Here is a 12,778-nt window from a genome sequence, read left to right on the forward strand (position 1 = left end):
CAAATTCTCTAGGAGGCAGGTTTCAGGGTCTTAACCACAATTCCTTAGCAAAAAGCAGAGAAAGTAGTAATCATGGCCTAGAACTAAAAATACCCTTTCTCAATAATGGTGTAGGCTCTATCATCAGACAGAGTGCATCCTCAATGCATCACAGTGGTGAGGAGCTGCCAGACACACTAAGCTTAAGTGGAGAATGAAAATAAAAGCATTTCACTATATTGAAAGGGGTCCCAAATAAGGTGTCATGATGAAAGATGCCACCATTATAAACTTGTAAGCTTTGAATGAAGGCAGGAATAGTTCAAATACATAAGTGAATGTACTGCTTCTTAGAGCTATGACAGCGTATGACCACCACTTAGAAATATGTGTAATATCTTAATTAAACCCTTGGTGGGAGAAACCTCCTACCAAGAAGTTAACAGTCATCAGCTTTTAACTGTTATAATCTAATGGGCACCTGGTGGGGCTAAAATCAAGATTACCTGTATGTGTCTGCTCTTATTCAGGTCTCCTGAGTCAATATTACAGTCTTTGACAATACTAAGTACTATGTTTTGAGAATATAATTTTACTAAAATAACTGCTCTATAAGCTAGAGTTTGGCTTGTTTTTAAAACATATTTAAGACTTTTTTTCTTCTACTTTTACTTGAGTTCCTTTCTTAGTGATCCTTCTTGTCACCAATTTTCTGTAGTAGGAAAGGGGAAAGGAATTAGCGTTTATTGAAGACCTAATTTCTATAAGGCATTGTGTTAGTGCTTTACCCACAGCATTTGATTTAATTATTATAGAAATCTATGAAATAAGCAATAGTATTTCTATTTTTAAAAGAAAATGAAACTCTATAAAGAAATGTCCTTGAGCCTGGCAGTCAAACCGAGCTCTGCTTTGACTTCAAACTCTGTGTCATTTCCACCACACCGTTCTGCCTTTTTAAGAGGAGAGATTCTGCCAGTTTCTAGCAGATTATCTTCCCAGTGAACAGAACAAGGTGGAGAGCGAGATGAGGAGCAGGGGAAAACTTTGAATCCTGAGGAGGCGCAACAACAACAACAAAAAAAGGCAAAAGATTTTTACCTAAGGTCTACCTTTAGGACACTACCTAATATAATCAGATTTCTGATATAGTCAAAGTTCATCTCCACTTAGCATAATTATACTAAAAGAGTCTCTGTCTCTTTCTCAGCCCCAACTTGTATTATCTTAACCTCTCTGTCTCATAAGGACTAGCAGATAGTGAAATTTAAAAAGAAAAAAAGTCCAGTCATACTTTCAATAACATCCTCTACAGAATATCACAGTAAGCCCATTATTTCTTAGGAAGAAACACACATCAAATTTTCATTAAATATTTACATGAACCTTCCCTACTGATAATAATTCTTTGGAAAGTTAGAGAAACTAAGAACATATCTTTGCCACTTTACCAATTTACTAATTCCCTTTTGAGATGACTAAGAGAAAATGTGTAAAAGGAAAACCTTGCTCATCCATCAGAAACCAAGTGTAAACCAACCTACACACATGGAGCACCAAGACGAGACAAGGACTGCAGGGATCACTAACCTGCCTGCCGTCTACTACAACTGAAGTGCCAGGACTGCAACCCTAGTGCCCTTTGCCTTCTTCAAGGAGATCGTGCCTGCTGGACCATCATCTTCTGGCACACTGAAGATAGGACCAACACCCTGGGGAAGCCCACAGATCATAGCACAACTCATCTCCCTAGAGCAAAGTGGTGTTCACGTCAGACCAACTTACCTCCAGCCCATAAAGGAAAAGACCATTTATCACTCTCTGGGTAGAAGTGCTCACAGCCCAAAGTTACATTTATTGCTTGGGAATGCTGCCTGCTGATACTGACCTCAGGCCTGCCCAGCTCTGACACATATCTACTCATTCATCAGAATACACGAGTGCAGAAGGAGCTCATACCAGACAAAAATTCTGATTGATTTTTTTAGACTTTCAATTGTAAATGTCAGCAGAGAAGAATAAATTATTAGATGTGTAAAAAAAAATTGTGAATAAGAGATTGAGAGAAGCTCCAGATGTGTAATTAATTTCCCCAGCTGAGCGAAAGCTAATGCAGAAAATAGTAATAATAATAATAGCTAATATTTATGTGACACTCTTGTCTCTGTTCTGCATTTTCATGGTACTGTTCCAAATTCTTTATAAACAACAGTCAATTTAATCCTTGTAGCAATGATTATTTTCTTGATTCCTCTGACAGGAAACGAAAGCACACACACAAAAGAAGTTGAGTAATTTTTTCCAAGGTCCCACAGCTAGTAGGTAGCAAAGGACATGAAGTCAGGCAATCAAGTATCAGAATCCACTCTCTTTTTTTTTTTTTTTTTTTTTTTTTTGAGACGGAGTCTCGCTCTGTCGCCCAGGCTGGAGTGCAGTGGCCGGATCTCAGCTCACTGCAAGCTCCACCTCCCGGGTTCACGCCATTCTCCTGCCTCAGCCTCCCGAGTAGCTGGGACTACAGGCGCCCGCCACCGCGCCCAGCTAGTTTTTTGTATTTTTTAGTAGAGACGGGGTTTCACCATGTTAGCCAGGATGGTCTCGATCTCCTGACCTCGTGATCCGCCCGTCTCGGCCTCCCAAAGTGCTGGGATTACAGGCTTGAGCCACCGCACCCGGCCCAGAATCCACTCTCTTAACCACTGAACTATATTCTCTTTCCATTGTATGTGTGGTCACTTGTATTTTTACTATGTAGCAGGTACTGCAGTAAACAATATTTCATTTAACCTTTCTAACAAATTGGTGTGTGGTGAGGATAATTATACTTACTTTAAAAAACCTAATTCATATTATCAGTGAGATTCTAAAAGATACTGTCTTAATGTGAACTGCTATAACAAAAATACCACAGACTGGGTGGCTTAAACACAGAAATTTATTTCTCATGGTTCTAGAGGCTGGAAAGTCCAAGCCAGCAGATTCAGAGGGCCCCTATTCCTGGCTTGCAGACAGTTGCCTTCGCAGCCGTATCCTCCCATGGCAGAGATGGGAGAGAGAGGAAGCTCTGGTGCCTCTTCCTTTTTCTTTTTCTTTTCTTTTTTTTTTTTTTTCCTTTTTTTTTTTTTTTTTTTTTTTTGAGACGGATTCTCTCTCTGTCGCCCAGGCTGGAGTCCAGTGGTGTAATCTCAGCTCACTGCAACCTCTGCCTCCTGGGGTTCAAGTGATTCTCCTGCCTCAGCCTCCTGAGTAGATGAGAGTACAGGCGTGTACCACCACGCCCAGCTAATTTTTGTATTTTTTGTTGATTTGTTTAGCAGAGACAGTGTTTCACCATGTTGCTCAGGCTGGTCTCAAACTCCTGACCTCATGATCTGCCCACCTGGGCCTCCCAAAGTGCTGGGATTACAGATGTGAGCCAACGCACCCGGCCCTCTTTCTCTTCTTATAAAAGCACTAATTCTATTATGGTGGTTAAGTCCTTATGTCTTAATTTAAACCTAATTACCTCCCAAAGATCCTACCTCCTAATACCATCCCACTGGCGGTTCGGCTTCAAAATATGAATTTGGAAATGTTTGGAGAGGACACAAACATTCAGTTCACAACAGATATCAAGTCATTAGATAGAAGAAGTATGCTGCCTTGAAACAAGATCAATATAAAAATGAAGTACTTTAAGAAATCACTTTTTTCAGAAGAGCTGTTTTATCAGATTGCTACATTTCTCCACAATTGCAGAAATTACACACATAGGGGCACACAAACACACACACACAATATCAGAAAGCACACTGCCAAAAATCACATTATTGATTTAGACATTTCAATTGTCTGTACCACAGAGAACTAGAACATAGATATTGTCTAATTCAGCAACCTGCTTTTTAAATGGGAGCAAACAAACCATGAGAGTTGAAGGGCCTACCCAAGACAGCTTCAACTACCCAAGGTGTACTGGACAACTTCAACACAGTTCTTAACCTCTTTAATCTTATTGTCTTCATCTGCAAAATCTCCAGGGATTGCTATGAGGGTTAAATTCGTTGATGCCTATGAAGCAGTTAGGATAATGCTTGGAGTATGGTAAGTGGGTAATACATGTCTCTATTACTATTATCATTATTGTTATTGCTATTATCAATCTCATGATAAGTGGCAGACACAGCTCTTCAGTGCTCTTTTTACATTATCATCCTGAACTATTTTAGATGCACTTTTCTCACCAATTCCGGAATAACCAATGTTTATATTGTCAAGAAACATTCTTTCAAATGAGCTCCTTTACTTGATCAAATCAGTTAGGAAGCTTTCAATTGGGAAAATTATTTAAGAAAACACAGTTTCGGCCGGGCACAGTGGCTCACATCTGTAATCCCAGCAATTTGGGAGGCTGAGGCGGGCAGATCATGAGGTCAGGAGTTAGAGACCAGCCTGGCCAACATGATGAAAACTCATCTCTACTAAAATAACAAAAATTAGCCCAGTGTGATGGCATGCACCTGTAATCCCAGCTACTTGGGAGGCTGAGGCAGAAGAATTGCTTGAGCTTGGGAGGCGGAGGTGACAGTGAGCTGAGATTGGGCCACTGTACTCCAGCCTGGGCAATAGGGTGAGACACCATCTAAAAAACGAAAAAGAAAAAGCAGCATCTAGTTCCACTTATTATGAGGATCAAACTGTATAGCATATGTCAAAACATTTCATAAACTGCTATGCACCATAAAAGAAGATACTGGGATTTTTCTTTTTTTAATTGGACTGAATCCACAATAGAGTGAGGACAGTTGGGAAGAAATAGACACATGTCGGAAAAAGAACATGAGAGCCTGGTCCCTTTGTGTAATAAGGGACTGCATGTGACTGCATCAGCAAAATGCAGAAAACCTGAACCTAAGAAGATCACACATGAGGCCAGCACTTCAGAGCTACAGCATTCACTATGGAGGTACCACCCATGTGTGGCTACTCAATTAAAAATGAAACAAAACTACAAATTTGATTTCTCTGGTGTACTAGGCACATCACAAGTGGTGAGGAGGCACATGTGGCTAGTGGCTACCCTACTGGATATAAAAACATATCATTATTGTAGACAATTTATGGAAATGAAAGGCTCCAGAAAAATGATGAGGAAAAGGGAGATTTGAATTTTTTCCAAAATGCAAAAATCCTGTCTTAGTTCATCCAAGTTGCTATAACAAAAATGCTATCATCCATGAAGTGGCTACAAACAATAGAAATTGATTTCTCACAGTTCTGGAGCCTGAGAGGTTTAAGATCAAGGCGCCCGCAAATTCAGTGTCTGGTGAAGGTTCATCTCCCATATATAGCACCTTTTCAGGCCATCTTGACTTGGTGGAGTGGGCATATAAGTGCCCTAGGGCTCTTTTATAAGGACACAAATCCCATACATGAGGGCTTCACCCTCATGACAGTCAGCCACCAAAGTCCCCACCTACTAATACCATTACTTTGAACATTAGGTTTCAGCATATGAATTTTGTGGGGACACATTCAGATCATAGCAAAGACAAACGGATTTAAAGAGGTTATTTTATTTTGCAGTGGATCATGATTTATGGCTTTATAGTTTCTGACATTTCTCAGTTTTGCAGAATTAGCTCATATTACTTCAGAAAAGTGTTCTGTTGTTACTGTTTTTAACGAGAAAATACAACTGTCTTATTCGAACTTCATTCTCAGCACCTCTATTACTCAGTCATCATTGCTCATCTAAAAGAAACCTTTCCTGAATTAAGAAAAGGGAAAAGCTTTTAATTGATTGTTTACTTTTACTCATTATGTTATATGCTCATTTAATGTGTGATCTCTGATTATATAAGTTTCAAGATACAGTCTGGAATTAAAGTCAAATGACTGGAAAAAAATGGTATAAATCTAGATTAAAACAGCTATATAAAAATAAATTCGTGTTATTTAATATACTCTTAACATTCCATATGCTGAAGGCTGATTTCTGCTCCCATTACTCATCACATTTGAATGAATATGAGAAAATCAGAACATGTAGTTTCATTCTTTGACCTTTTCTTTACTGACATTGAGTTTCTTATTGACCAGAACCCAGAAGGGTAGCAAGTCACATTGAGGAACATGACCACCCCAAGGTGACCTCACTGGGAGGAAAATTGAGGAATAGATGCCTTGAACTCTTCCCTCCCTTCAACCTCCTGGTGGTCTTCTCCCCATGACCTAACGTAACAGGATCAAGAGGGCATAGAAACGCTTCGTGTAGTCCATTCAGGTCTACTACTCAGGCAGAGGGCAAGGTGAGCAGGATGGAGGGTAGGTCTGGAGGAGCTAAGAGAAAATGTCTGGCTCAGGTTAGAACAACCAAGAACAGCTTTCAGGAAGAAGTGAGATGTGAAGGCTAAATTGTTCACAGATTGGTACATGACACAAAAGATGGCACAAATTAAAATACAGAAATGTTTGCCAAAGTGGTACATAGAAGAGAATTAAAAAGCAGACTAATTTAGCTGACGCAGAAAAGTTCTAAAAATTAGTTCCAAAAGGTATGAAGAAGACAGGCTTAAGGAATAGGGGAATTTATTCATGTTTTTAATGGTTAAATTGATTCATATACTGCCCCTCATAAAGGGTACAGGAAAGGATCTTTTTAAAAACAAATTTTAAAAATCTGTTCTTAGGCTATCCTCACTGTAATTCCTACAATATAATTTCAAATTTCACATTTGAAATAGTATATAAGTTATTGAAATGAAAATGTGATATGTATGTCCCCACTGAGAAAATACTAGAATAGAAAAATTTGTTGTTATATGAAAATATCATAAACAGAGACATTTCACCAAGATATACTTTTTACATCCATTATGGAATTCTAAAACTATTAGGATTTGATGGCAAGGAAAAAGCCAAAAATGAACAAATGAACAAGGCTAGAGAAGCCTTGTGATATCCACAATCCTTTCTCTCCCCACAAAGAAAAGATTGCCTATTCTACTAGTTATCTATTGTTATGTAACAATTTACTCCAAAACTTTGCAGCTTAAAAGAATACACATTAATTATCTCATAGTTTCTATATGTCAGAAATCCAGGCACAGCTGCTGGGCCCTCTGATTCACTGTCTTTCACAAGGCTGCAAGGGTCTGCAGTCTTATTTGAAGCCTCATCAGGGGAAGGATCCACGGCCACACTCTTTCAGCAGCTATTGGAAGCAGTTAGCTCCTCAGAAACTGTTGGACTCAGGGCCTCAGTTCCTCACTGGGTGTTCCACAGAAGCTGCCCTGAGCCCTTTGCCACGTGGCCCTCTTTAACATGGCAGCTAGGTACACCATAGTGTGCAAGCCAAGAAAACAATAGCCTACTAGCAAGATGGAAGTCACAAACAGAAGTGACATCATCTCAGTGTTGCTGTATTCTATTGTATAAAAGCAGGTTATTTAAAGGCAGTGGATTACACAAAGCTGTGAATATCAGGAAGTGAAGATCACTGGTAGATATCTTAGGGGCTGTCTACCACAGCTATGAAGAATAAAATCAAAAGACAAAGAATATTAGAGGGAAAAGCATATAGAAACACATGGATCCAAATACTTTTGGAACTACATTTTAAATGCTTTTCAATTTATTGCACCTTTTAAGTATAAGCCACATATATTAAATTCAAACAATAGCTTAATATAATAATGACATTTAGAGAAGCTAAAGGATTTCTCTCATTTCCTGAACTTATTCTCTAAAGTAACACCTTCATGCTACCCTCTGGTAACTCTGTAAAATTGTGTTTGTTTGTTTCACATCTCTGCAATAGAATGTGAGATTTATGAGAGTAGGAAGCGTGTTGGTTTTGTTTACCACTTAATCCTCAGCTACTATGCCTGGCATATTTTCTCACTCTATGAATTTTTTGGACAAATAAATAAATTGAGCATATACATGAATTTCCTCCTAAGCCTAGAATTTTAATTATCTCCAATCAATATTTAATCTAACATTTTCAGTCTGTCAACCATTATTCTTGATAGAGTAAACCTTCTACATTTTCTTGTTCTCATGCATTGTAGTAGATGAAACATGGTCACAGATTTTTTGCAACTACTCCCATCAAGAGGCAAAGCATAACGTTCCACTGCTTGAGGCTAGGCTGGTCTTTTGTTTGCTCCAACACGAAAGAATGAAAGTAATGTTGTATGACTTCTGTAATGAGTTGAAAGTGGTATTGTATAACTTCCATGTTCAGGCCTCAACACACATTGCAGCCTCTGCTCTTGCCTGCTTAGAATGCTTCCACCAGCCTGTGAAGAACCCTGGATGAAAGGTAACCTGGAGACAGAGAGAAGACTAGCTGACCCAGCTATGTTAGCATTCAACTGAGGCTCCAGTCATGTAGGTGAAGCCATCTTGGAATATCTAGCCCCAGGCAACTCTCTAGATCAGCACTTTCCAACACAATTGTCTGTAATGAGGGCAAAGGTCTATAACTACCCTATTCAATATGATAGCTACTAGCCACAGATGGCTATTGAGCACTGGAAATGTGACGAATAATGTGGCTAGAGAACGAAATTTTTAATTGTATTTAATTTTAATTTTTTTAAATATAAATAGTCAAATTGGACAGAGCTGGTCTAGATGGCTACAGTCACATGAGTAAACTCTCCTCCTCCCCCTCCCACCTGGTAAAACTAGCAAATCAGCTTAGTCCAGCCAAATTGTAGTCTCATAAACAAATCAATGGCTGTTTCAAGCCACTGTGTTTTGGGGAAAGTTTTATGACCATTATAGAAGTCTAGGTACATTGAAACTATACCAACAGATCTTCGCATGGATGCAGATAAAAGAGAATATTGATACACTGCTGGTGGGAATGTAAATTAGTACAACCCCTATGGAAAAAAGTGTGGGTATTTCTCACAGAACTAAAAGCAGAACCACCATTCAACTCTGCAATTCCACCACTAGCTATCCACCCAAAGGAAAAGAAATCATTATATCAAAAACATACTAGCCTCTGTATGTTTGTCACTGTACTATTCACAATAGCAAAGTCATAGAACCAAACTAAGTGTTCATCAGTGGTTGACTGGATAATGAAAATGTGATATATACACGTGGAATTCTACCTAACCATGAAAAAGAATAAAATTATGTCTTTTGCAACAACATGGATGGAGCTAGAGGCCATTGTTCTAAGTGAAATAACTCAGAAGAATCAAATACCACATGTTCTTACTTATAAGAGGGAGCTAAACAACAAGTACAAAAGAACAGATAGGGAAATAATAGACACTAGGGACTCAAAAAGGGAAGGGTGGCAGGGAGGTGAGGTTTGAAATTCTACTTTTCGGGTACAATGTTAACTATTAGAATGACAGGCACATTAGAAACCCAGACCTCACCATTATATATCCATGTAACAAACCTGCACGTATACCTTCTGAATCTATAAAAAAAAAAAAACTTTTTGAAAGAAAGGAAAAAAGTTGGCCGGACGCGGTGGCTCAAGCCTGTAATCCCAGCACTTTGGGAGGCCAAGACAGGTGGATCACGAGGTCAGGAGATCGAGACCATCCTGGCTAACATGGTGAAACGCCGTCTCTCAAAAAAAAAAAAAAAAAATAGCCTGGCGAGGTGGCGGGCGCCTGTAGTCCCAGCTACTCGGGAGGCTGAGGCAGGAGAATGGCGTAAACCCGGGAGGCGGAGCTTGCAGTGAGCCGAGATCGCGCCACTGCTCTCCAGCCTGGGCGACAGAGCGAGACTCTGTCTCAAAAAAAAAAAAAAAAAAAAGGAAAAAAGTTACACCATCAACACGAGTCAATAGACCTGTGTCTTTCTCATTCTTCCTGCTTTGCCTGGGTATCCTTAGAAGCTGCCATCTTGGGACCATGAGGCAAAAGACAGCTAGAAAATGGACCCAAAACTGAATACATGGAACTGAAAAAACAAGAGAAAGAAACCAGGTCCTAATCATGTTGTTTGACCTTTGGGTCAAGCCTCTTTTGAAGCCAGATTTACTTGTTCTCTTTAGCAATACGAGCTAATAATGTCTATATTTGCTTAAACCACCAAGCCAGGTTCACTGTGCTTTGTAACTGAAAGAATCCAATATAATGCATGTTCCACAGTCAGCTTTTTGGCAGATGTCCCTTTAGCAACCTGAGCATCGATCTCAATATATCAACCCCTTGCTTCTTCAGTGAAAATGTCTGCATTTGCCTTGGTAGTATCCCGTCGAGTGCTCTCAACCACCTGAGGACCCTGTTTTCTCCTATTATTACTTATATATATGGTAGTTATGTTCATTTTATAGTTCGGTGTCTAAGAAGAGAGTGTATTTCTTACTCTCTGACTCTGATGTCGACTACAAAGAATAATCAGTGTAGTAAGATTAAAGTAGAAAAACAAGCAGGACTATAGTACAAATGTAATAAATTATTACTAACTTGCCTGCCCCCTAACTATTCCTGCTGTCTTACCTTTCTCTCTTCAGCAAAGTCCTAAAAGGAAATAGATGTTAGAGAAACTAGAAGGTCAGAAGGGAAAGATTATGCTAGGAAGAGGTCTAAAATGGAAACACACATATAAGATTGATCACAGCCATGTAAAATAATAATAACAGGAAGATCTACACATTAATCATTTGTATAAAACTTCAGATTCCCAAAGATTGTAAAAGCAAAACTGTTTTTCTTATTCCCCCAAACATCTGGTTCAAAACACTTTGTTGCTTATTGAACAGATATTCGTCATAAGTCGCCATGAACAACATAAAGATGAATGAGAGTGATTCTTTCCCAAAAGGAAAATAAAAGGTACCAGGGAAGAAAGCTCTGTCTCTTCAGAAAGTTCAATGTAGAAAAGGGGAGTCTGTATCAGGGCTTTGGCTGAACACAAGATACTGTCATACTGGTCAGGCTGCTTGCTACAACATGATGAACAAATATGTGAGCACTTTAAATCCAGAGAGCAAAATCTAAACCAGTATGTGAATTGAGGAAAGATGGTGAGCAAGACAGTTTCTAGAAAGCTAAGCCAGGCACACAACATAGGCTGAATCAGCACTGTGCAATCAAACCGGCAATGAATAGAGGCAAGGCTAGTTGTTTTCAATCCTGACCACTGATTAGAACAGTGGTTCTCAAATTTGAGCATGCATCTGAATCACACAGAGGGCTGGTTAGAAGGCAGACTGCTTGGCCACACCTTCTGAGTTTCCAATTCAGGAGGTCTGGGGTGGAGCCTGTGAATTTTCATCTCTTAAAATGTCCCCTGATGCTGTTGTCACTGGCCTGAGGATCTAATGCAGAGCTTTAAGAGCAGTGGTTTAGAATAGCCTAAAGAATTTTCAAAAATCACAATGCTCAAGCAGAATGCCACACCAATTTTGTCAGAGTCTCTTAAGAAGGAGCAAAGACACCAGTATTTTTTAAATGTTCTATATGATTCCAGTGTTCAAATAAGGTTAACAACAACCGGTCTACATTTAAAACAAAAATAATTATTTGTGTTTTCTAAACATGTAGATAGATCTAAAAAAAAACAAAGCATAAATCTATCCTTTCATTTTGGTTTTAAAATTGTACTTTAATAATTTGTCATATAACATGTGATATTTATGTGTGAGTATATATATCCATATGCATGTGTTCTTGTGTATGTGGTGTGTGTATGTGTGCACAAATGTATTTCAGTCAAGAGAGTATGTCAATTCGCACAAAGAATACGAGAAATATAACTCTCATTGGTTAAATGAATGACATTGTGGATATGTGGATTTGCTATAAATGTTATGCAAACAACTCCATACAAGTTTCTAGCCAGCTCAGCTGTCCACAGAGTCTAGAGCAGTGCTGTACACCTCACATTCATTCAATTCTGTGCCCCCCACTTAAGGAGGCTTCTATCACCTGATCCAATTAGAGGTCTGGCTAATACTGCTGTTAGAACACATATCGTCACATCTGAGCCAAATAAACTTTTTATGCATCATTGAAACAAGTTACTGGTCTGCATGCTCAATAGAAAGCCAGAATTATGATATTTTTCTTTTCAGGATTTGAATTTCTTCAACTTTTTTGAGATACAGTTGAAGTTCACAAAGCTTCACATGTTTGAAGTATACAATTTGATTCGTTTTGACATAGGCATACCCCTATTCAACCATCATGATAATGGAGATAAACATTTCCATTAGTGCCGAAAATTTCTTGTGGCTCCTTTTAATCCATCCCTCTTCCCATCCCTAACCTCATTCACTGATTTTCCTTCTGTTACTACAGAAATTTAATTTGCGTTTTTTGTTCTTTTAAATAAATGGAACCACACAGTACATACTACTTTTTGCCTACATTCTTTCTTTCATTTTAATAATTTTGATTCATTGGTATTAATGCATGTATCAATAGTCTATTCCTTTATTACACTAAATAATACTGGATATAACATCATTTGTTATCTATTCACCTGTTCATGAACATTTGGGTTGTTTCCAGTTTGGGGTTATTATAAATAAAACTTCTATAGACAGTCATGGAAAGCCTTAGTGTGTACATGTGATTTCATTTCCCTCGAGTAAATATCTAGGACCAAAAAGGCTGAATTATATGGTAGGGATGTGTTTGACTTTGTAAGAAATGGTCAAACTGTTTTCACAGTGATTGTCCCACTTTACATTCCCACTAGCAGTGTATGAGTTCAGTTCTCCACATCCACCCCAACATTTGGAATAATCATTTATGTTTTATTTTAGCAATACTAATGATAACTCATTACAGTGTTAAGTTGCCTTGCTCTGATGATGAATGGAATT

This window comes from Chlorocebus sabaeus, chromosome 11 (genome assembly GCF_047675955.1).
Source record: "Chlorocebus sabaeus isolate Y175 chromosome 11, mChlSab1.0.hap1, whole genome shotgun sequence".
Classification (NCBI taxonomy): domain Eukaryota; kingdom Metazoa; phylum Chordata; class Mammalia; order Primates; family Cercopithecidae; genus Chlorocebus; species Chlorocebus sabaeus.